Source organism: Copadichromis virginalis, linkage group LG16, assembly GCF_057382275.1.
Source record: "Copadichromis virginalis isolate Kocher_CV1m ecotype Utaka linkage group LG16, C_Virginalis_male_GT1.1, whole genome shotgun sequence".
Lineage (NCBI taxonomy): Eukaryota > Metazoa > Chordata > Actinopteri > Cichliformes > Cichlidae > Copadichromis > Copadichromis virginalis.
In genome coordinates, this window is record NC_140633.1 from 22607733 (window position 1) to 22631728 (window position 23996).

Below are 23996 nucleotides of genomic sequence, written 5' to 3' on the forward strand. Positions count from 1 at the left end.
TTCGTGTAATCCCAGACTGACTTAATGAAGCTGAGATCAGGCCTCTGCGGAATCCATACTATTTGATGCTGAACTCCTTGTCCTTTATATCACTGATAATAGATATTTATGACTCTCTCTGTGTATTTTTCATGCTACAAGGGTGAATTTAGGGCCAAAAAACGTCTCCCATGCTGTATTACATGATGGATAAGAATCTAAACATCTAAAGGTCTTGAAAATCAAGATTTTTACAGTACAGCAGATAAAAAGCTAAAGAGATGACTGGCATATAAACCCTGTATTGGGCAATTGATTTTTTTTTCTTTCTCCCTCACAGAAAAAAGGAGCTTTACTGAAAAACCCAGCTCTGATTCAAATTGCTGTCATTATGAATGCTAAAGGCAATCATCAATGATACGCCTTTCAGTCAAAATCCGTGTATATGTCAAGTCAAAACTGATTTTAAACTTAAAAAAAAAATTGAAAACAGTAAATTAATCATAAGCTTCTTTTGGTTAAAAGAATTTTGGGAACAATTGCGGCCATTTAAGTTTTTGAAATTAGTTGTTACGAAAACAAGATGTACAACACTCTTCCTGTCTCTGCTGTGGTCGCCAGGGAATCTGAATATCTCCAAATGCTCTCCATATGTCTGGCAACTTCAGTGATCCCTTTTATTTTGGTATGCCAGGGTAGATGAGTTACATTCTCATCCGATGTGTAGCAAAGATGTTTTACTCAAGCAAATTGCTGCACTAAAAATTCCAGGAAAAACCGAACAAAGAGGTAGATCTACGACTGTAGCGTGTCTAAATTTGGATTAGAAGAAGCTTGCCACTCGTTCAATCATTACCGCCAGCAGAGGAGCTTTAAAGTAAGCTATAATGATGCATAGGTGTGCAGAACAAAAAAAAAAAACAACCTCCTGTTGTTGAAAATCACTCTCTGATACAGGGTGTTGCTGTATGTGAAAGTGAGCGCTACATGTTATAATTGTTTATTTGTCTCTGTTCAGCTTGATGGCAGCGTGTCACGTCTATTTCCTGGATCTGTCTGTGAGGGAGTGATTCATGTGGACAGCAGCACAGATTGCGCTGGTGGCTGGTGATTACTCAAAATAGCTCTGCCACATTGTGCAAGTTCCCGTAGGCGTGCACGCGTAGAAGAGCGCTTGCATGAATGCCCTTAAATGTTTGTCCCCGTGTCTGTGCGCTAACAAAAAATGTCTGCTTGTATGTGTACATTCCTACCTTCATGTGCATACAGTCTGGGATCTGGTGAGTTTCTCTCCACCCACCCATGGTGGGCCTCTCTCAGCCAGATGGATGGTCTCAGCCAGTGTCAGCGAGGTGACAGCTGGCTGGCCTGGCCTCTCCTGGCCAAGGATCTGGATTCTATCCTCTGACAGCTCCTGATGGGTGACACGTTCCCCCCCCCCTCCCCCCCCCCCCCCCCCCCCACACACACACACCCCAAACCCACCCATGTGCTTGCTTCATGGAAACTCACGGTTTACTGGAGAAATCGGTGACGTCTCGCAGCATGCTTTAATGAAATGTAAATGATATGAGCCACACCCCGGTGAGACGACGCCTGAACTCTTAAGTGCTCTTAAGGAAGTAGCCACCCTACTGATGATTGACTAATTAGGGCTTTTTCAGCGGCAGTAAAACAAGTTTTACACAGGAAAAGAGTAATAGCTGTTCCACTCCAAACTGAAGTTAAGACAACAGGTCAGACTTCAGACTGCAAAGCAATAAGAACTTATGTACCGTGTCAAAAACCTCATTAGGTAAGCTGCGCACATCATCGCAAAATCTCATGAAAGTCATAATTTAGACTAATCCAGTGCTACTCTTTTTACTTCACACAACACCCGGCTCTCCCTCCTGCCTCTTCTGTTCTCTCACTCTCAGCCTTAAGTGGCCTCAGTATCACAGTCCTCTCGTTTGAGAGGCTGGCAGTGTAAGCTGCAACGACCGGAGGAGTGCTGCTGTAACCGGGGAGGGTGTGCAGGATCTTTATAATGTGAGTGTGTGTGTCTGTGTGTGAGTCATTACATTCAGCTTCCATTCGGCAGGCTGCAGGCTTCAGCAGGACAGAGATGGCTACGCTAAACCAAGCCTGTGTTAATGAGACAGCTCTGCAGGGATGAGAAGAACACACACAGAGCAAGTTTGAAGACGTCTTCTGGCCTCCCAAAGGTAATTCCCTTAAATGAAAAGCAGACTGCATGCGAGTCATTGTTGCACCGAGGGGGTGAGGATGAATGGTGACAGGGTTGTATTTCAACACACCTCCCCACGGTCTTATGTCGGGCCTGAGATGAGTGGAGGCAGAGGTACCTTGTTCAGACACACCCTGCCGATGCTCTCCTTACCCAATTATCCTTGACTAGAATGACTTGTGTAACACTGGCTGTGTCACGCAGCTTTAGAATGGATTCTTTATCCTATCAAGGCCTTTTCATTTTTCAGATTAGGAGGCGCTCTTGCTTCCAACCAAGGACGCCAACAGGACTGAAGTACTCCACATCTGGGAGACATTAGGAACACATGGAAGAGGCTCATTTAAGGCTCTTGTTAGCTCACCTGGTGCTTTAAGTAGGACCATTAATATTGAGCTACTTAAAATATGAACAACCCTCTCTTCTCATGTCTGTTCGATGAGAAATCCTCAGTGTCCCTCAGTGCGCACCAGCATGTCCATTCCAGGCTTGCATCTCACTATCAAAGTGGCTGAAGCTGTGATTTGGAGCTAATGGGCTTTCCAGATGTTCTCCCTTGTATTTCATTGAATCCAACACCTCTACAGGCCACTGTCCAGCCATAAATCACAGGGTGCATGCTGCATGAGAAGAATGAGAGGATGTGGCTTGATGCATAAGTTACATGCTCGATTCATGAGCTCATTGCGAATATCTTCAGAACCCGAGCAGAACAATTAGCTGTTACCTTAACCCCAGAGGCAACAAAGTCTCTTAAAGGGCTTTGCTATCCCCTTTATAAGCTCTGAAGGCCCAGCTCAAAGCCGCAGGGACAGCAGAGCTTTATATGAATGATTTGGTTTTATGTGGTATTCTTGGATGACAGTCCACCACGAGTCACTGTTCAGTGTTAGCAACAATTCACGGCTTTATTTGGTTCTGCGAGGGAGCTTCAGGTCCAAGTGTCTCCGATTGGTTGGGTTGAACAGATGTCTGATAAAATGTTCTTCTCCCATCTATCCAGTGTAAATGTGCGGTGGTGGTTGTTATTAATCTCTGTAAAGCATCAGGCAATGTTTTCATTCCAACCGCTGAGCCAGAGCGAGGTTCCAGCAAGAATTACATCCATATCAATATTCAAAATGCTGGCTGAATTGAGCATTTAATCGCAAACACTCATGCATCCATTGTCCAGGTAATTAAATTATCTAATGGGCTATTTTTTTGTCCTCCGTAGCCAACATTATCCAATGAGAATCTCAACCCTGAGCTACGCTGAGGTTTTATTGCACAGACCCCTCGCTGATCCGAACTTTTCTGAATCCATACACAGAACAAATCACACAAATCTATGATGGTTATATTTCACTCCGAGTTTTCTCTCCAAGTGAGATTTGGTTACTGAGGCCTTTGGGAAATCATGCCATTTTAAATCTTTCTCCTTCCTGAAAGAATGTCACCTCCAACCCACTTTTTAAGCTTTTATAAATGACCACTGGCACGTCTAAAGTCTTTTAATATGCAATCCATCTGTTTTTTGCCTCATATACGGGAAATGAGCCGATCCATAATCTGTACCTGCGCTGGCGAGGTCATCCAACGCGGTGACGAGAATGACTGATCTGGTGTTAAGGTTTATCTTTCTATGAGATTTTCGCTTGGCTTTGATAGCCGAGAGGAATGATTCAATCAATGGAAAAAAAAGGTGGGGGAGGAAAGAGATGTTTGTTTCCACTGATCCACTTCTCACATGGTATTAGACATTTCCCAAATAGCTCCCCACCCATCATATGTAATGGTGTGTGAATGTCAAGTCTTGTTTAACTGAGTGAGCATTTTCACACGTATGTTTTAACCTCTGTACGGTAAAAGAACCTCTAAATCATATTGGGGGTTTTTTATTATCAACTCTTATTAATAACAATTCTGTATATAAATTTCTTTTTGGCAAAACCTGCGATGATATAGTGATGTGTGAGCTCCATCCACTAAGCACTTAAGCTGTAATGAGTATCAAAAGCAGCTCCAGGTCTCCATAGTGACACCTCGAAGCTTGGCACTGTTGTCCCCAGAGAGCTGTGTGCCAATAATAAAGCCCAGAGCGGCTGCGCTGACTGTCAAAAGATCATCCTGTTATTTATTCTGTACAAATTACTTGCATATGTTCACCACCGCCTTGCCCTCAAGGTTAAAGCTCTCATCCGAGCCCAAGGAGGGATGAGAGAGCACAGTTGGCAGAGTGATAGATCTACTCTCAGCTGCAGCCGCTAAATGTTATTTCTCGTTTCCCATCCACACCTCGAAGCAAAGTCCAGGCACCAGCATAAATGAGTTCCACAGATATCCCTGTGAAATTTTGGCTCATTCTCGGCCTGTTTGCGATCACACCTTTAGATTCCGATTAAAGTCAGATCAGAAGTAACTCGAGAGAACACCTTCACACGGCAAATAATTACCGTCAATGTCATTTGCCTCAGTGTGATAGGAAGTGGGGGAAGTGACGAACTCTGGTTTTTCAATATCAAAGGAGAGGTTTTGGTTATGGGGATCACTGTGTGTGATGAGGGAGGGGGTGGCTGATAAATTAGGAAACTAAGTGGAGGAAGTAGTCCTGTGGTTCTACAAGGCAGCTGGAGATGGAAATCTGGATGCCTAGTCCCCAGGTTTGCACAGGTCAGGCTGCTTTGTGGTTGGTACAGACACTAGACAGACTAACATTAGGCCCTTCTCAGCAGAAGACAAAAGTTGCAACAGCCATTCACATTCATCACAGGCCTCATAAATGTCAGCAAAGGAACTGCTGCAGACATGGCATGCAAAGGTGAATATAAACAAAAATAGGTCATAACCTGGATTCCATTACAGTACATAGTGTGGCGTCCTGCCCCAGCTTCCATTCGGGCTCTGCTGTTGCTCCACTTGCGTAACGTTGGCTAAAATGGAAGATCTATTTGTAACAGCCCTTTAATATATTATGCAAAGGTCATATGTAGGAAATAAATCAAAATCTTAGCTTTGCTTTGGCACCAGTTCAGGTAACGAAGTCAAAGACACCTTTGAACAACAGCACAGACTCTGAACCAGCAATAGCAAACACAGTTTTATTTCACTTCCGAGTTGTGTTCCAGGAAATTTTATGGCATTTCAGGTCACTGGCACTGTTTGTTAGAGAACTTTTCATATTTAATAAAAATATATTGATAGCAAAAGCCATTAATAAAAAAAATGGAGCACATTCGTCTCTTAAAGTCTGGGCGGTTCCACTGGGAATAGTATATCCACGTGTTCCTTTCCTTGACATTCTCCCTCACTTTTTAACAAGCTGGCAGCAGCACGTAAAGCCCTCCTCGTCTAGAACAAGGTTAATGCAACTCTTCTGATCAAATTCTCAGAGGAATTCTCCTGATCCAAACGTAAATCCGACTGCAAGAAAAGTAAATTAAAAAGTAATCTTCATATCATGTATGGAGGCTTCAATTCCTAAAACCAGTCTGGATACAGACTAATCAGTTATACTTGTTTTTATATGAGCCAGTTATCCCCTAAATGGATCCTAATTCATATTCCACTGTATCAGGTGTCAGAAAATCCTTACTTTTCTTTTGTTCTTTCATGTTTCAAAACTCATTTCCTCATTGTAACACGATTGCTTTCCTGACTAGGACGTACCGATTAAAATAAACACTTTGATGGGTTGCTTTTGTTTTGAAATATGGATCTATTACAAATGGGCTCCTGACAAATAAACACATGCCTGGCTTCCCTAGAGGCTGAGAGGGGCTCAGATGGAAAACAATGCCATAGCGATCATAAAAGAGAATAGAAAATCCTCTGCATGTCATGCGCTCTTACCATATCCATCAGCTTGAACGAGCTGTTTTAGAAAGGGTGGACAAAATATACACATCCCTGGATTTGACAAGGAATTATTCTAACCTCCACTGGAGAATAAATCCACCCTCTCCTAATCCTGTGGTAACTGCTGCTCACATGACATACCTCATACCCGCTGAAGTATTTTACAGATTCTTTCTTGTTTTGCAACATGTCATGCTTTGAAAATCTGTGTCCATATAATTTCATTGTAAAGTCAACAGATTGTGGTTTTAATCCCAACATTCCACAGCATTGTGGTGCTGTCTCCCTCTCTGTTTTAAGCGATGAAGGAGGAGATGGCACGGTAGTTGTTTTATTAGTATCATGGATGGATGACCAAACAGGCATACGTCTGTTTGAAGTGGCACTTGAAGCTTCTTGTTGGAAAGTCAATCAAATGAAGACAAACAAGGGAAAAACATGGAAAATGACCAAAAAAGAGAATGGAACAAAGACATGAAAAATTGCCACAATAGCAGCAAAACAATAATGCTGCTATTTATAAAATATAGTTCAGCATTGCCAAGAACTGGGGCTTACAATTTAAATTTTCCTACCCTTTTGCTAATTTTACAAATATACTCTTTTCTAGAACCTTGCTTCAGTCTGGGGACCCTGATTGAAAATTTTCTACCTGTCACTGGTCTCCTTTAGAAAAACATGTGTTTGGTGCTGTTTTAAGCGGTGATTGCATGCAGCTTGATGTCCAGAATCCATGACCCTGAGCAAAGCTCTAGTCATTTGAATCAGAGCTTTCACTGGAATCTGCTGCAGTCACAGAGGAGCTGGACTCAACTCACCTCTTCTTTTCCTTGGACTTAACAATAAGTATGTGCCAAGGGACAAATATGTTTTTTTTTCTTTTACTGCAAATCTTGGATATGATTTTTTTGTGCAAATTTAAAGTTGTTTTCATTAACTCATCACAGGGATGGATGTCATGATAATTTTGAAGCTATTAGTGATTCCATTAGACTTTTTTCTTCTCCCAGGGTGGAATACTTGTACAGCATAGATCTTCAGTGACTTAAAATCTTCTCTAATCCAGACAGGGTTCAAACACATCCACTAATAGCAGGTAAAATGTCCCTTAGCAAGTTGCACCTCAACCAGATGCTTTTAGTAGCCGTGAACAAACTTCTGAATATTTGATCACTCTTTGATATTAGCCTGTTTTATACATTCCAAAACCTGTTTTGAGTTTTGAGTGTTTGGCATCACTGTCCTGTTGGAACACCCAACTCTGTTCAAGTTTCAGCTTTTTAGCTGTTGAAGAATTTGGAGATAGCCCCACTTCTTCATTATTCCATCCACTTTGCGTACCAGTCCCACAGGTAGGGAATCAGACCCGGGGCATGATGGTACCACCACCATGTTTTACAGCATTCTCAGGTGTGAAAGTCTCACTTTTACTCATCCAGCAAACCTTTTGTCATTGTAGCCATATAGCTCAATATTTGTTTCATTTATGGCCTCATCTATTTCATCTATGTGGGCAGCAGGGGATTCTTTCTTGGTCAGCACCGTCTTAGTCCACAGCAATGTCACTGGTGACAGCGATGCTGGTGTTCCAGCAGTTGCAGTTCATGGCAGGCTTGAGCTTTGGGGTTTCTGGGTTTTTCCTGAACATCCGATTTCCTCTTAGTTTGTGGCTTCTTGGAAAAGTGGTACCTTGGAAAAGTGGTGACCTATCTAAATAACCTTCCTGAGTTCCTTCCTTTCCTATTGTTCTGATTATTGGTCAATTCAATGAATGCTACAAAATAAATTAGTTTTGTATTAAAGAAAGAAACTACCAGTTGTAGTCAATCATGATCAATAATGAGAAGTTAATAGGCCTTGGCCTTGCCAAATTGAACATTTTTGTAGATCTTTCAGCATCACTTATTAAAACATTTATATGAGGGTATGTATATATTTGAGTCTGTATGTATACTTTTGATCCAGTGTGGATCAGAGAAAATTCCCTCAAAAAATTCAAACCTGTGCACCCAGTTTGTGTTTTTAATGCCATTAAAGGTGTGTGCTGTACAATCATCCCACACTGGAAAGACAGCAGTTCAAAGAAATCAGTAAAAGCCCCAAATTACCATGAGATGTTTGCCCACGATAAGCAGATGTAAACTCTGGCCACTACTATACCTGCTTCCTTCATTTCTCGCTCTCTCTCTCTTTGTATTTGTACTAAAAAAATGTGGACACCTACTGTTACAAAGCTATAGCTGTAAAGTGAAACAGTGCATGGTGCTTTTGGTTTATTCACACACTGGCTCACTGTAATTATTTTGCCTTCACCCTTTAGTAGACTGTAAATGCATTCATCTCTGTGACATAACACAGAAATCATGTCTGTCAAAAACAACAGCACAGTGTCACTTCAGGCATGCCCTTTTGCAGGAGTCCAAGGCTCAGATCAGCTGCATTGCATGCTTCTTCTTCAGTATATTGTACAGGCGTCATAGCACAGGCCCCTCTGCCCTCATAAACACATCCAGAAGGGAGTGATTATTTCTCAAGATGTGGAGATCGAGGACTTGCCAGTTCATGCCTCTTTATGAGTGTTTTGCCATGAAGGCTTATTCCGTCTCCCAACGCTTTTGTTCCTCTTGTTAGAAGAGATGCTTATCCCATTTACTCTGTGGGCCATGTGTCTCTTTCACCTTGAGCTACAGCAACTGAACCGACAGAAATGACACTGTGGGTTTCAGAGCTTGTGTCTCCCTCTAATGAAACGCACCATATCAAGTGTCCGCTAATTAGTAACAGTATTGCAGGTCGTAAAACATGCCATCTCCTCTAATCAGCAGTGACACCATCGTGCCCGCATTCTCTCATGTTGCAACATCGGGAATGCATTTTCATCTCATGTGGTGCTTCTCAGCCATGTTCATGCATTTTTGAGGAGACCAATTTGTCCTCAGATTGTGAAATTCGAAGATGTAATAAATCAGAACATTTTAGCTGTGATATAATAAGTGGCTGAAGCGTGGGCTTTGGAGAATGATTAAAAAATGTGCTCAGTCACAAGAACGATTTTTCTTCTTTTTTCTTTTCTTGGAGGAGAACTCCAAACTCTAAATTCCAAGAAGCAAGTTTGTCATTATCACGCTAAGATAAGGCTTGATGAAATGTCTTACTTCATTTTCTCCTTTTCATATCTAGATTTAATGATAAAATCGAATTGTTCTGATGCTTTCTACCCAGCTCAAATAAAATGTATTATGTTTTATGATGCATTTTTTCCTCCATGCGCACACCTCTGATTTAAATTGTATTCTAGTGGGGAAAACGAGAATTTGCACAGCTGCAATTCCACGACAACTCTGCTGATGAAGATCTTGTATGATTTACATCTCCAGAACAGTTCCAAAAAAGACCTTGTGGTGATTATTTTCTGGGGGGAAAAGGAGGAAATATGTTGTGAAAATAATAGAATGATTTCATAAACAGGAGGCAAAAAAATGTAAAAGAAGTCCAATTCATTATGTCTCTTTATTTTATTTTGTTCGACAGCATGACTTGCTTTACTGTAATATAGTCTCTGTGGTGTGTGCAATGCAATCTGTGCTCTCTGGAGTCAGTGAGACTGAACAATGAAATCATCCCTACTCCTCAAAGACCTACTCATCTCCCTGAATACCTGTCATTTTAATTATAATACTACTGACTCTTTTGCCAGACCTATATGAGCAGAATCAGTCACACACAATTGGACTTGGCAAATGTTTATTGTGCCAAATACTAAATGGGACCCTGGGGATATTATGTTTCATATCACTTTGTCTCTAACTTCAAAGCTGCAGCTGGTAGTCAAGTGACATTTTTCACTGATCTTACTTGTCATGCTAGGCTAAGGCACAGGCACAGTGAGAGAAAAAAAGACCATTAAAAAATAAAATATCTACAGAAGTCATCAGACAGACAAACTATACATAATGGCGAAAAAAGGAAAAGTTAGATGACAGAAATGTGAGAAGTTTATTTAGCAGCATGCTGTTTGACTCTTGGCCGTACGACAGAGCTTTTATTATTCTGCTGCGTCCCAGTACTCCTCAAACGAACCCACTTAATTAAATCCTCGAATGAAAATGTGTTTGTGAAAAGAAAAGAGATATTCCATGCAGAAAACACTTCTGCAGACAATTCATGGCCCCTTGTTTTCCCAACGAGGGCTTCTTTCACTCCAACCCAGATTGTGTCTGTGTTTGTTGGCTTATAAGTCGGTGGATTTATTTCCAACTGACTTTTATTTTTTTTTCCTTCTACTTTTCAGAATCTCGCTAGACTGTGGTGTATTTTTATATCGCTGCAAGCTGACAGTCATAGACCCAATTTAATACGAGCAATTAAAATATGCAAGACACCCAGTATTCTGCACGTGACAATGTGCTGGGATTTTACTGGACTAATAAGGCATCTTTTTTTTAGGTCAGGAGATGTTTTCTTGGAAAGACAGTCTTGATTTGTTGGCAGCTCATATTTTGAGGATGGTTGGTTAATGGTTTGAGTGCTGTGATACTGAAATTTGTAATTTTACCTCTGATAATGTTTTTCTGAGATTGCTTGGGATGAAATGATAAACAGTGTTTGATCGTTATCCGTTTTAACACCAATATTTTGCAGGACACCTGCTGAATAATAATATATCTGATTTCTTTTGAACATTATTTTATCTGTTTCAGTTTGAAATTAGATTACACAAGTATGCTTAGGAGACAGCTCGCAAATTCCAGTTTTTATTTTTGTCTGGTGTAAGTTCTAAAAATACAGTGTTGTGTAAAAGTCTTGAGCAACCCCTCATTTAAAAAAAATATTTTGCTAGAAAATGGGAAGCAAGTGCAGTGTTTCACTGAAATGTGGCCAAACATACATGGAAATACGGTATTTAAGGCAAAAGTTTGCACAATTCTAAAGAGCTTGAAAGTCAATATTTGGTATGACCAGCTTTATTCTTCAACACAGCCGGATCTCTCTTAGGTAAGCTTTCTTGTCATTTCTTTAAATAGCCTTCAGAAATAGTTCTCTCGGGTCTTTGAAGGGCATTTCAAAGCTTTACTTTGAATGCTGGCTGCCTTGACCCCACACTACTTCAACAATAATAATAATAATAGTGTTTGGTCCAGGCTCTGATAGTGTTATATTGTGTGTTTTTTGATCCAGGTATGCTTTTCCTGCATTTGAAGTGTGTTTGGGATCATTGTCATGCTGAAAAATGAAGTTATTGCCAATGAGACCCTTTCCAGGTGGTATTGCAGGGTGGATCAAAATGTGATCCTACTTCTCTGTGTTCATAATAACATTAATTTTGACAAGGTCCCCAACTCTGGTTGAAATCCAGTTCCAAACCATGAATGTAAGCACTCAATGTTGTACCTCTTTCCTGACCTCCAAACATCCCCCCTCCAAAAGAACTGTTGTGACTGATTTTCTGTCCAGTTCTTGTGTAATTTGGCATACCTCAGCATCCCCTCTACTGAGATCATGTCTAATGAGTCCTCAGCAAACAGTAGATGGATGGGCTGAAGAACTTAAATAGTCCAGGTCCTGTATGACTACTTTGATATAGATGTTTTATTTTTAGGAATACAAATTTTCTTGTTTAGCTTCCTCTGATTTTTTGAGGACACATTGCACAACATGTTGAGATATGCAAAGTTTTTAGCTAATAGCTCTTTGGGACTCATGATACTGGTGCAAAAGTACTATCCTGCTCAAACTGTGTAATCTATGGCATTTTTAGAAGCAAAATATAAAGAAATTCGGGGTGGCTCAAGACTTTTGCACAGTAATGTACACCCACCAAGAAAAGAAAGTGTGGTGCTAAAATGACATCTAACCTCAGGGGGATACCATTAAATGTTACATCCTGTCACGCTGTCATTAGCACAGGCGTCTTGTCATGGGTACATGTGCTTCCTTCTGCACTGTGCTATGGTTGGCTGGTGTAGTTTGATAGCCTACATTAAACCACCAGCAACAAGGTTTGTGGATTACTTTTATTTGTTTGGTTGTTTTCTTTTGCTGGTTTATGCATGTAAATCTTGATCAAATCTTCCACAGCTTAATAACTGAGAAACTCACACCACATTCATCCGTAGATGTATAAATAGCACCACAGGCAAGAAGAAAAATATGTATCTTTTGGATGCCATCAAATGCTAATACAGGTTGTTACAATTTGTTAAAGCTATTCCTCCTGTGTTATAACAGTGGAGATTTGTTCCAAACCACAGATTGAATCATGAATAATGCGGCTTTTTTTTGTGTGCGGATGGTTCATGGTAAGAGATACTTTTGGCGCAGGGAGTCCATGGCAGTTTGTGCTGTGGAGGGAACATGCATGATCTGATTGACTTGACTGGGAATCAGAGACCAAGAGTGCATTAGCAGTAGAGACATGGCGCCAAAGGAAACACCTTTAACATGAATTGCATGTTTCAGCCGTTGCAGCATTATGGTCACTTTTAATCTAAGCTCTGCTAGAAAAAAAAACCAAAGCATTGTGTCTTGTGAAATTCAGTAAATTGAATGATACATGTTTTTCTGGGGATATTTATGTGGTGAAATAATAAGATGATGGGTAATTTGTCTTTTAAAAAAAAAAATTTATCCTGCACATTTAGATTTGCCTTCAGAGGCCAAATACCTTCTGTTAGGTGGAGCCCACTGGAGCGGAGAGCAGGAATGTGGAGAGGGATGGTAGCTCTAAAGTGTGTTTACTGTAATGAGAAGCAGACAGAAGGAACTCTGAGCTGCTATTGTTGTGCACAGGTTTGCTTTGGATTCCCGTCTCACCCTTAGGCTACAAATCCATGAATATTTAAATAGGAAAGGGACTTCCTCTAAGCATCAATCAAAACCCCATCTATTCAATTACTGGCTTCAGATCTGAGATGCTCAACCAGCAGCTTCTGATGAGAAGAAATTTTGCCCGTGGCAATGCCCGTGAATATTCCAACCATGTGGACGATCAGTCAATTAAAAACAGCCCCTCAATGGCTGGCAGACTTTCAAGAGTGAAAAGTTGCTGGATAGTTATTCAGTGACACTGAGCTTGGAAGAAAGTCCAAGTACATTGAATAAGGATCAGAATACAGAGGAATAATCCCAATAAGGAAATATAACCCCCGTTGTCTTGCGAAAAAAAAACTGTAGGCGGTATGAAACATCTAATTCAATATTTTTTCATGAAGTATGTTGAATAGGCTCAAATTCAAAGGCACTTTGTCTCCAAGCACATTTCAGCCATGATAAATACTGAGGGCTAGCAGTGTTTCTTTTTTATTCGAAAAGTTCAATTGAAACTGTTTTCGTGCGTGGGTGTGTGTGGATACAGAGAAAGGAGATGAAATCAGATACACAAATAACAATGTAAAAAAAAATGATGATGATAGTGATGAGAAAGGAAAACAACAGCTTTGGACACCTGTTCAAAGGCATTCTGTCAGGCCTCCACCATGAGAAAAAGATGAGTCACGCTGGCAGAGGATCAGTTGGTCGGAGGTGTGTCATTTATAGCGGCCCGACATCTCTGTCAGTGAGCGATTGCACAATGCTCCCACAATCTTTTTTAACCACAACAACAACTGGCTCTGCCTGCTGAGAAGCTGTGCTTGACACAAACCTATCCTCTGTTAACAAGAGCCAGGCACATCAGCCAGAGTGCTGTTCTTGGCAGTCAGCGCCGGTCGTCTATGAAAGACAGATCGTGCAGCGAGAGGCCAGAGGACTGGGATTTTTACAGCAACCACGGCAGTGCTTGGTTAACATCATGTTTACGTTGTGTATTATCTTTAGAAATTGTTACTTCCTCATCTTTATTCATGCTAATTGGGTTAATCAAAGATCACAGCGTTGTATCCTGTAACAAATGGCTGTTTTGGTTTTATAGGAATGAGAACGCCAGACTTTGCCAACACAGCAGTGGGACCAATGACCAGAGGAACATTGGACTAAACACACTGATCAAAGCCATAGTTAAACATCTTGGGAATACGCCTGCCCGCTTTGTTGTCAAGAGCTAAATAGAAGGATCAATGCAACTATATGTAAAGCAAAAGAAAGGAGATATTAATCCTAACATAGCATAAAAAGTGATAGCGAGGTTAAAAGCTAGCCAAGGTAGCTAGCAACAGAGCTAATATATCAATGCTAAGCTCATTAATCATCATATCTTTTCTTATTGTTTCTTACTATTTCCAGGCTTTCAGTCGGTTTCTTCTAAGCAAGAAGGCAAATACTGAAGAGCTTCTGATGTTTTGCAAAGTAAGTAAATACATTTACAGTATAATCGGCTACACTTTGCTTTGAAATTCTGCAGTTTCTTCACTGGTTATTTTCCCACGAATGGGAATGAGCGTATTCATTATCAGACATTACACTGACTTCGTTGCAGGGTAATATTTTCACTTTCATGTGATATTAATTGAAATGTTATGCAGAAACCCACTAAAAAGATGATGGTAAAAGATTGTCAGAGTTGAAAAGAATCTGCAACGCATTAAGAGCCTCGCTCCGAGGAGCAGATGAAAGGCACTGCCCTTATATTAAAAGAACTTCTGGGGAGGTGAAGGATTCTCCTCAGGAGAAATCAGAAACACTCTTTTCCCACTGGCTCACTGACAGTAACTCACCAGGCTGTCAATCCATTTTAATCAAATTACTGTGATGTTTCAAACGGTCTATTTGAAAAGTGGAATGACATAAGGAGATTGCTAAACTCACATTATGGAGGCTGTTTCCAATCAGATCTGCACAATATTTCATTGTCTTTGGAGCTTTGCTTTTAAGGGCTAAGAGTATGAGAAGAGATGAGCGCAGAGACGAACTGTGCTCAGCGAGATCTTTGGCAATATCATCCAATCCCAGATGTGAGAGGAGGGAGTGATGGTAAACATGGCACAAATTATATGGAGCAGTAAATTATTTATGAATTGAAAGAAGGAACATGTTTGTTTTCTTTAGCACGCATGAATGACAACCGCAGCGTGTTCATGTGTGAACTGCGGGTCAAACTCCAGGGACGATCCATGTGGTTTTGCAAGAGTCGTATCTTTGAGGTGTTTCGCCAGATGATTCGGCTTGAGTTATGTTGAGTAGGATAATATGGAATCAAAAAAATCGAGCTCTAAAATAACACGTGAGTGTGTTCCAGGCAGCACACATTAATATAAGAGTCCTGGAGTAAAGTGAGCTTGGAAAACATGCCGTAGGGTTTCGTTATAAGCGATGAAAAGCAGATCGTCCCAAAAAGTATCAGCTAAGTAGCTGATAATGTCATTTATCCCAAAGGTGGGACGTGGTTAACAGGCACTTACCATCAAAGCGTGGAAAAAGAGAGATCATCTCTTGTTAAGCTATGCGGTGAAAACCTTCCTAACATGTACCCCATATGTTTTTTTGCCCCTCTTGAGCGTCATAAACGTGTTGCAGGCTGCGCAGGCACAGCGTCCTGACAGTGAATCACAGAACTCCCTCAGCTCACCTAAATCTTGGCTCCACTCAACACCTCAGCACAAACGGAACTGTTTATGTTGCAAACAGGCTTGAAAAAGCACACGTGTAATGGTGCATTTAGACAAGGGATTTACGACCAGGACGTCAGCAATATTCCAGATCCGCCCAGCGCAGGTTGAAGACAGTCTGTGCCAGATATTTCCATCGAAGTCACCAACAAAGGCTTCTTTGCTATGACAATGAAACTTTTGTAGATATATCAGCCTGAGCTGCTCACCACTGTCCTCGCCCTCTGAGGCAAACAAGACCGGCCTGTGCCTCCAAAGCTTGCTGAGGTGCAGGAAATGGTCAGTCTTAACTGGGGTTGTAAACTGAAGAAATGAAAGCGCTGGGTGTTGCTTGCATGCCTTGTTAATGAGTTTATGAAGGTTTCACAAGTTTTAGCTAACAGTGTAATTCATCATTCATATCTTCACTTGTTTAGGGAAAATAAGGCTAATGTTTGGGCAAACTTGATAGTTTATTGGAAAGTTTAGTGACATGACTTGTAAACAATTACACATGTAGAGTTTATGGATTAAGAGAGGGTAAGCAACTAATAAAAAATGTTTTATCTAATCAACAAAAAATTTCTATTACATTTAAGCTGCTCCCTTATACACAGTAGGTTGCCACAGCAGGTAGCTCAGTATGTTTAAACTGGGAGGTTTTTATGCCGGATGCCCTTCCTGACACAACCCCCACAGGGATTTGAGTCTCCTTCCAGAGACAAACTGGTGATCTTTTGCCTGCTAGGCAACTGTGCAAACCACAACACTATGGTCTATTATAAGTAAAGAGATTAAAATAAAGTAGGCCTTTTGCTAAAAGGACTATAAAACTTAAGAGACCTTTGATAAAAGATTCTATGCTGAAACGTGTTTATTGTTTATTCATTAAGTATTAAAATGTTTATGAAGCAATTAGTCAAGCATGTTTTATAAATGTCTCATAAAGAGTGAAAGAAAATTACAAAATTAAAAATACATGACCTATTAGGTTGAGGAGAACATAAATTACTATTTTGTATATTGAGACATGCTGACTTTTAGCTTTATACTTTAGACTGTAAATTTTTAACAGCCTTATTCTTTTTTTTCTGGTCTGTATGTAAAAGTTTACTGACCAGTGTTGACGTGTTAAGTTCACCAGGTGGAGTATCTGTCTGTCTGTCTGTCTTTGGGATATGCCAAAAGATGACAACGACGATGGAGCAGAAGAGCGTTTGACTTTCACCAGCGAGCCCCTCTGTTTGACATCATGTTTTCTTAATGAGAGCCAGCTGCCCCCAACATCAGCATTCTCCTTCATACCAGCATGAAAAAACATGAAAGTTAGAACTTTAAACATGTCCAGATTCCTTTGTACGCCACGGGCAGTATTAGCCTGCTCGTCAGCATTACAATCAATGGTGCCTGTGATCATCAAGGGTGGAAATGAGCGCTTAGCCTTGGAGCACACGCACAGGATGAAATACTGCACATTCATTATGTAAACAATCTGGTTTGCTGAGCCATGTGCAAGGTTTTTTCCCGGTGTACTGACACCGACATCTTCATAGACAATAAAAATGAAATAAAATAACTAAATAAATAAATAAATTTCCAGGTGCTAATTAATATGCTGTTCTCAGAGGTTTAAAAGCTTTTGTTTCTATGACCAGTCACTGCAGATATAATTTGTTCTATTAAAATCTGTTTCATGCTCCCTTTTCAGTCTCATGCTGCTTTTATGACTTAATCAGGGGAGAAAAAATTAATAGAATTGGTGACAAATATGTCAGTGCTACTATCACAAAGAGTTGGCCACTGATAGCTGCTAACTCCTTGTGGCATCAGCAAGGTGCTGTAAACTTTCCTGTCTTCCATGTCCAATGTTGGTAAGCCTGTGCAAATTCTAGAGATAATGTACTGTTCTCAGCTAACAGGGGTGGCACCTGGTGTGGTCTTCAGGCGCTGAAGCCCATCGGCCTCAATGTTAGACACGTTGTGCATTCAGAGATGCTTTTCTGTGTACCTTGCTTTCAATGAGTGGTTATTTGACTTACTGTTGCCTTTCTATACACTCAAAGCAGTCTGGACATTCTTCTTTGACCTCTGTCACCAACAAGGTCTTTTCACCTGCAGCTTACTGGACATTTTCTGTAAACCCTAAAGATGGTTTTGTGGGAAAATCCCACCAGATCAGCAGTTTCTGAAATACTCCAGTAAGCCCATCTGGCACCAACAACCATAACATGTTCAAAGTCCCTTAAATCACCTTTCTTCCCCATTCTGATATTTGCTTTGAACTTCAGCAGGTCATCTTGACCATGTCTACATGCCAACATTGATGGAATTGCTGGCATGCGACTGGCTGATTAGATAGTTGCATTAACAAGCAGTTGGACAGGTGTCCCTAATCAAGTGGCCAGTGAATCTATCTTGATGTATATTGAATGAGATTTTCGAAGAAGAAATATTTCCTTAGCTGGAATAAATGCAGCTTTCCTTGAAGAAGATGTCTGCTTGGCATATGTTGCTCCTAACCTGTATCAATGGTGGTTCACAGATGTGCAAGTTACTCATGCTGTGTTCACTAATGCACCCCGTACCATCACAAATTCTAGCTTTTGAAATGTGTGCTGATAACAACCTGGGTGGTGTCTTTTGTCATTTGCTTTAAAAACATGGTGTCCATGATTTCTTAAAGAAAAAGAAAGAAAGAAAGAAAGAAAGAAAGAAAGAAAGAAAGAAAGAAAGAAAGAAAGAAAGAAAGAAAGAAAGAAAGAAAGAACAAACAGAGGATATTTTTTGCATAGAAAGGTTCTGACTTCCATTTGTGGATGTGGTGAAAACGATGTTCACATGACAGATGTGTTTCTGAGGTCATGTAGTGATTTACAGTGATAGAACTGGGTTTCTTTTTATACTAAAGCACCATCTGCGGGTTTAAAGACTTGCTGTTCAGATTTGTTTCTTGCACTTAGGGAATTCTTGATTCTCGGTATCTTTTAACCAAACGAGAAATCTTCACTTTTCCATTGGCAATCATTACTTTTAATAGGCTTGGACCTCATCTTTGCTTCTGAAAACCTCTTGCTCCCTGGGACTCTTTTTTTATATATATATCAGGTTGTTTTGCTAATTAACCGTATTAGCTGTGAGATGTTCCACCAGGTTTTTGTTTTGTGTCTTTTTTTGCTATTTTGAAATGCGTTTCATTAAAAACTTAACACTTAAACTAAAAATCATGACCTTAAGAAAGAAGTAAATAGATTTATAAATACCTGTTTCAACAGTTTATATATTGTCTTTGCGTTATTTTCATTTCATTCACCTTTTCTTTACATTTTACTTAGCTTTTCAATATTTTGGTTTTATTTTTTCTAAAAAGAGGCAAATGAAATGTGTTGATTTTAATGTGTGAACCACCCCCTCAAAACATATTTTCACTGCTCTTTTGTTCTGTCACCCGAGTTTATTTTGAGACATTGAAGACACAGAGGCACTGAAGCGCCGTGTTTAGACTACAAGTGATGTCTGTCATAATTTCTTCTTTTACTGTAACGCACTTTGAAGAGCACATGTGCTCTATCATTAACACCTTTGGATCGTTTGTATGTGTGTCTCTCTGTGCCCGCCTTGTCTTTGTGGCAACCCAGTGGGAAAAGTGGAGGAAGCTCTGCCCCCCAACAATATCTGTTTCAACATCCTCTGTGTGGATTCCCTCTGAACTCAACCCCTGACCCTTTCCTTGTCCTCGAGCCTGGGTCCTGCCCTCACACTGCCGTCCATCCTCCTGGGTACGGCTGACCTGTGAACTGCGCTTCGCCTCTGAGGCGACCCTACACAAAGGCTTCATAGGAGAAAAGAAGACAAGACAGAAAGTTTCCCCTCTTTGCTAGTCATGCCTGGGGGTGTATTATATGGTGAAAAGCTGACACCAGCCATTGATCCCAATTTAAAATGTCAGCTGTTGTAATTTGAGTTATTACCTTTAAATATATCATCATATAGCAAAGTTAGCTTTAGTGCGAGCTCCCTTAGCGCAGGATTGGCCACAGTGTATTGATGATTGCATAGCAAACTTCCTAACTTCATTAATTAGGAATGGGTCACTTGGGTCAGTATGTGTTTATTCTCAGGAAGGCGCATCAAGGGGATTAGCACTAATCAGGGGGGATTTTAAACAGCTCTTACCCAGATGGATGATACTCTTGCTTGATCTCTTCACTTTGTACGCCTGCAGAGAATGATGTTTGGTTTGGAAATAAGCATCTAGATAACGATTCTTCTGGTTTTCTTTGTAAACACAAACATATCGGACCTCTCGCTTACCTTTGACCCAAACTGCAAAGAACCAGATTTTTTGAGTGTCCATAATTTTATGCCCACAGATGATAGAGATGATAGACATGTGATTTATGCGGCGTGTTAATTTATTGTCAGGATCATCGGTTCACACTTCAGATTTATATTTCATATTTTAATATCTCTATATTGTAGTCTTGTGTTACCTCAATCAGTATTATATTCAGATTGTAAAATACATTGTGATGTACTGCTATACTTTGATGGCCCCTGATGGCTGCTGTCTTTATCATATATTACGTCATCATGTTGCCTAGCAACCTCCTAGCAACGGGCTAAAATGACCAACATGTAACATTTATGCACCTATAACATCTTATAAAAACGTTGTATAATTTTTGTTTCAGTATATCTATCTCATATTGTGCAGTAGTATTTGTAACATGTAGTGTCTCTGTGTGTGTGTATGTGTCACAATGTCCACACTTACATGTATGTGGACATATTGTGATTTAGTAAATGTATCAGGGTTAAGAAAGAGTGTGCGGGGGTTATACTTAAATTGTTGTGGATCACTTTTACTACCTCCAGAAGAATACATTAAATTATGTAGTTACTACCATAATTAAAATAACAGGTCAGTGATAGTGATGTCATTTAATCTGTTCACAAATCTTTTTCTAGCAGTCCAACATACTGTATCTCTGCTGCAAATACCACCAAATGACCCTAAATCAACATCTTTCTGCCAAAGTGTCGACAAATATGAACATTACACTGTTGAGGCTATTGGAGAGCTTTTGCATTGTTTCACAACTGATAGCACAGAAGTACCTCACAATAAAAACAGTTCTGCACCTTTGTACAACCCCAGCTCAACAAATTGAATCCAAAATATACTGTGAAGAAGCATTTTCCAGGCACTGAATCCAGGAAATCAAGTTCCCTGTAGAGCCGCAGAGGAAAAGAAAAAAAGGGAGGGAGAAAAATATTGTCTGTCTGTCTTTGGATGTGGCAGTTTTGCTTCAGTGTCCTGCTGCCTTTTAATCACAGAACAGACATGCTTTTCACTTTGTCCACCTTTAGAGAACAGGGAAAGAAGACCGTGGCTGTCAACAGTGTTGTAGCCCTGGTGTTTGTATAGTGTGTGGCATGCATGTTCTCCGATCTGGATATGTGTTCTGGTCTTCATTAGACTCAGACTGAACATCTTTGCGGCCTGACAGAGAGATCCTTTCATGTGTCCCCTGCCTGGTCCCACTCACCAGAGCCTAACCAGAAACATGCCACTGCCCAGGGCAAGGTCAGATTTCTCACCATACCACAGCATTAAAGCAACATTGCTTTTCCTAATAGAGGGGGAAAACACTCTGGTTATTTTTCATCAGTCTCACAGACAATATATTCCATCTCATCATATTGATGGAGTAGCAGCACAAAAGTCCAGGTGGAAGTAATCTGGAGGGAGCGCTTGTCTCTGCTCGATGATCTCACTGACCCGAAACTCGCATGAGAGCGAAATTTGGAGCTTTCAAATTGTTCAGGTTACGATCGGTGTGATCTCAAAAGGGAAAGTGAAGTCCATCAATTTTATTTTTTTTGCCTCATACTTCAAAGTCACGCTAGGATTGTACCTATCATCTAAAACTAAATTCCATCCATCCTTTAGGGAGTAGTGTTACAGTCGCTCTGTCAAGTATCGTGGAATGACCCATAAAAGCTGCTTAGATCGATAAATAGCGATGCATGGCTCATTGCAATGTTAATCTGCAGAACGGGTGCCGAGAGGTCAGAGGAAATGTGTGGGAGAAACAGCCTATCTTTGTGCTCCTCTGAAAGGACTCACTGTGATATTCTCAATCCTATTAAAAAAAAAGTCCCTAATGTCAACCAGAAGATGGGCAAATATTTAACTCCGTGGGATTATCCACAGAGGCAAATAAATATAATTGCGCGTTTACATTTGAAAGCAATATTTCCCAAATGTTCCCTGCCTGATTTTTACAATAAAGATGCAATGTCATGCAAAGTGTATGAGCCCTCGTTGGCCTTTTACCATCAGAGACAAAGCTTTGGTACTAACGACCGGCCTATTATTTAGTTGTTGCATTTTTTTTCCCCATTTCTTTTATGTCCTCTGAGACTTGGACATCTTGCAACATGCCTCAAAGGAGGCTGGAGGCCCTATTGTTTTGAGGTTTTCACACTTGAGGGCCATGGTATTTTGTGTGTGTAGAGAGAGACTGTGACAGGCTGAAAGAGAGAGAGGCTGGGCTGGCTCGCACAGAAAGGAGTCTTCGCTAAACACTGGCCCGGCTCCTAGAAAAGAGAGAGGGATTAGTGTGCACAGACCAAGAAACTAATCTCCTTCGACATAATAGAACTGTACATAAACAACATCCCTGAGAAGTGAGCGGTGAAGCACTGACTGACTGAAGAGGCCGAACGTGTGAACACAAGGGCTCGGAATAAATTGCTGTTTGCTGTGGAAAATGATGATGAGAATCGACTTCCATCCAGAGATTTGAACATCTGGACGGCATCATCCCTTTACAAACCCACACTTAGAAAAACAAGCACAAGCAAACACAAATATGCAAACACCGCAACCTCTTTATACAGACACAAGCTCTCCAGTGTATAATAGCCACATTTGCATTAATAAGCTCGCGTTTGCGATAACAATTAATCACACTGATTAATTGCAACAGCAAATTTGGGAATCTAAGCTGCCAGTAGCAGCCTTGAAAGAAGACACTAACTGTCCATTTATCACATTCAAACGTGCAGCCTGAAGGCGTGCACAACTCATAAGGTTGTGTTTTACCAGTCGACACTGAGTATATATAAAAGATGAATGAAGCCGCAATACGTTTTTTAAAATAAGGCACTTTTTTATTGTTTTTTCAAGGAGAGAGTCCTAAAGAACAGGGCACATACTTCCTTAAAGGACTATTTATATATTAATAGAAAATTGTGTTTAAAATGCTTTGAATTGTCGAGTACTGTCACCTCAAAGGGAGAAGATCCTGGGTTTGAATCCAGGGTTGAGCCTTTCTGAGGTGCTAAGCAGGTATTCCAGTTTCCTCTCAAAGACACACATCGTTTAGGTTGATTGGTGTTTCTGGATTGGCTGTAGCTGTAAATGTCTGTCTGTCTCTTTCTGTTAGCTCTGTAACTGTCTAGCATGCACCCTGTCTCTGCCCCTCCAACAGATTGTATGAGTTTCAGAAATATAATAACAGAACATGATACAGAGTCCAATTAGCCTGCATTTAATTTTTTGTACACATTTCTGGGGGTTGGTTTTTTTTAAGTCTCTGATTTTTATAATGGGAACAACATAACTGATAAGAAGTTGCCCTTTTCCAAACCATCACATTTTACATGTCAAACAAATCCTGTGGTTTGAATGTTTTGAGTCTCTGTGAAAAGGACATTAAGGAGACCGAACCACCATCTAGTGAAGATGCACTTAATGCAATAATGGTTCATTGTAAGTTTAAAAAGTGAGAAATCACTGAGACTAATTTGAGTAGAATACAATGCATGCCTCCAGGCCTGGAAAGATATGATAAAATGCATTTTTTTTAAAAACTTAAAGTACTTCTACACACTTTAACTATTAAACACCGTTTAGCATTTAGGATTATCGAAAATTCATTCACAAGGCTTTCATCCAACATACACAAATAACTCAGCATGAGGTTTTCACACGCACAGAAATCACACCCTCCATGCGTGTACAGTACTTTAGGCTCAACTGTGTCGCACGCTTTAATTTCTTGTAAACATTCCCACTTCTCATTTTATGATGGTGGAAAGGCTGCTGAGCAGAAGAGGCGTTTAACGCTTTTCAAACACACAAGAGCTCAGAGAAGCAGCGTATTATGTTGACCAACCTCGGCAATGGCAAATTCACTCAGGCTGAGCTGCTGAGCTAGATGACCTGTTTATTTAGACTTAGAGAGTACGTGTCTCAGGCTCCTGGACCGATCAGTGAATATGTTGTACACAGAGCCTGCCACGATGGAGTTTACAGCCAAAATAAGCAACAGTAATTGCCAAATACTCGAGTATTGGAAGGGGAAGCAGGTCTATTTACTTCTCTTAGCAGCTTCAATTAAAGCAAACAGCAAAGAGGG

General features: G+C 40.5%; 1 long non-coding RNA gene across 1 annotated transcript; it reads left to right on the forward strand.

The window, feature by feature from the left end:
• The first annotated feature begins 2052 nt into the window (after window positions 1-2052).
• On the forward strand, window positions 2053-17876 carry LOC146690763 (uncharacterized). Its single transcript, XR_014915483.1, has 3 exons — window positions 2053-2186; window positions 14267-14329; window positions 16704-17876. It is a non-coding gene; the product is annotated as an uncharacterized LOC146690763 (long non-coding RNA).
• Window positions 17877-23996: the final 6120 nt, after the last annotated feature.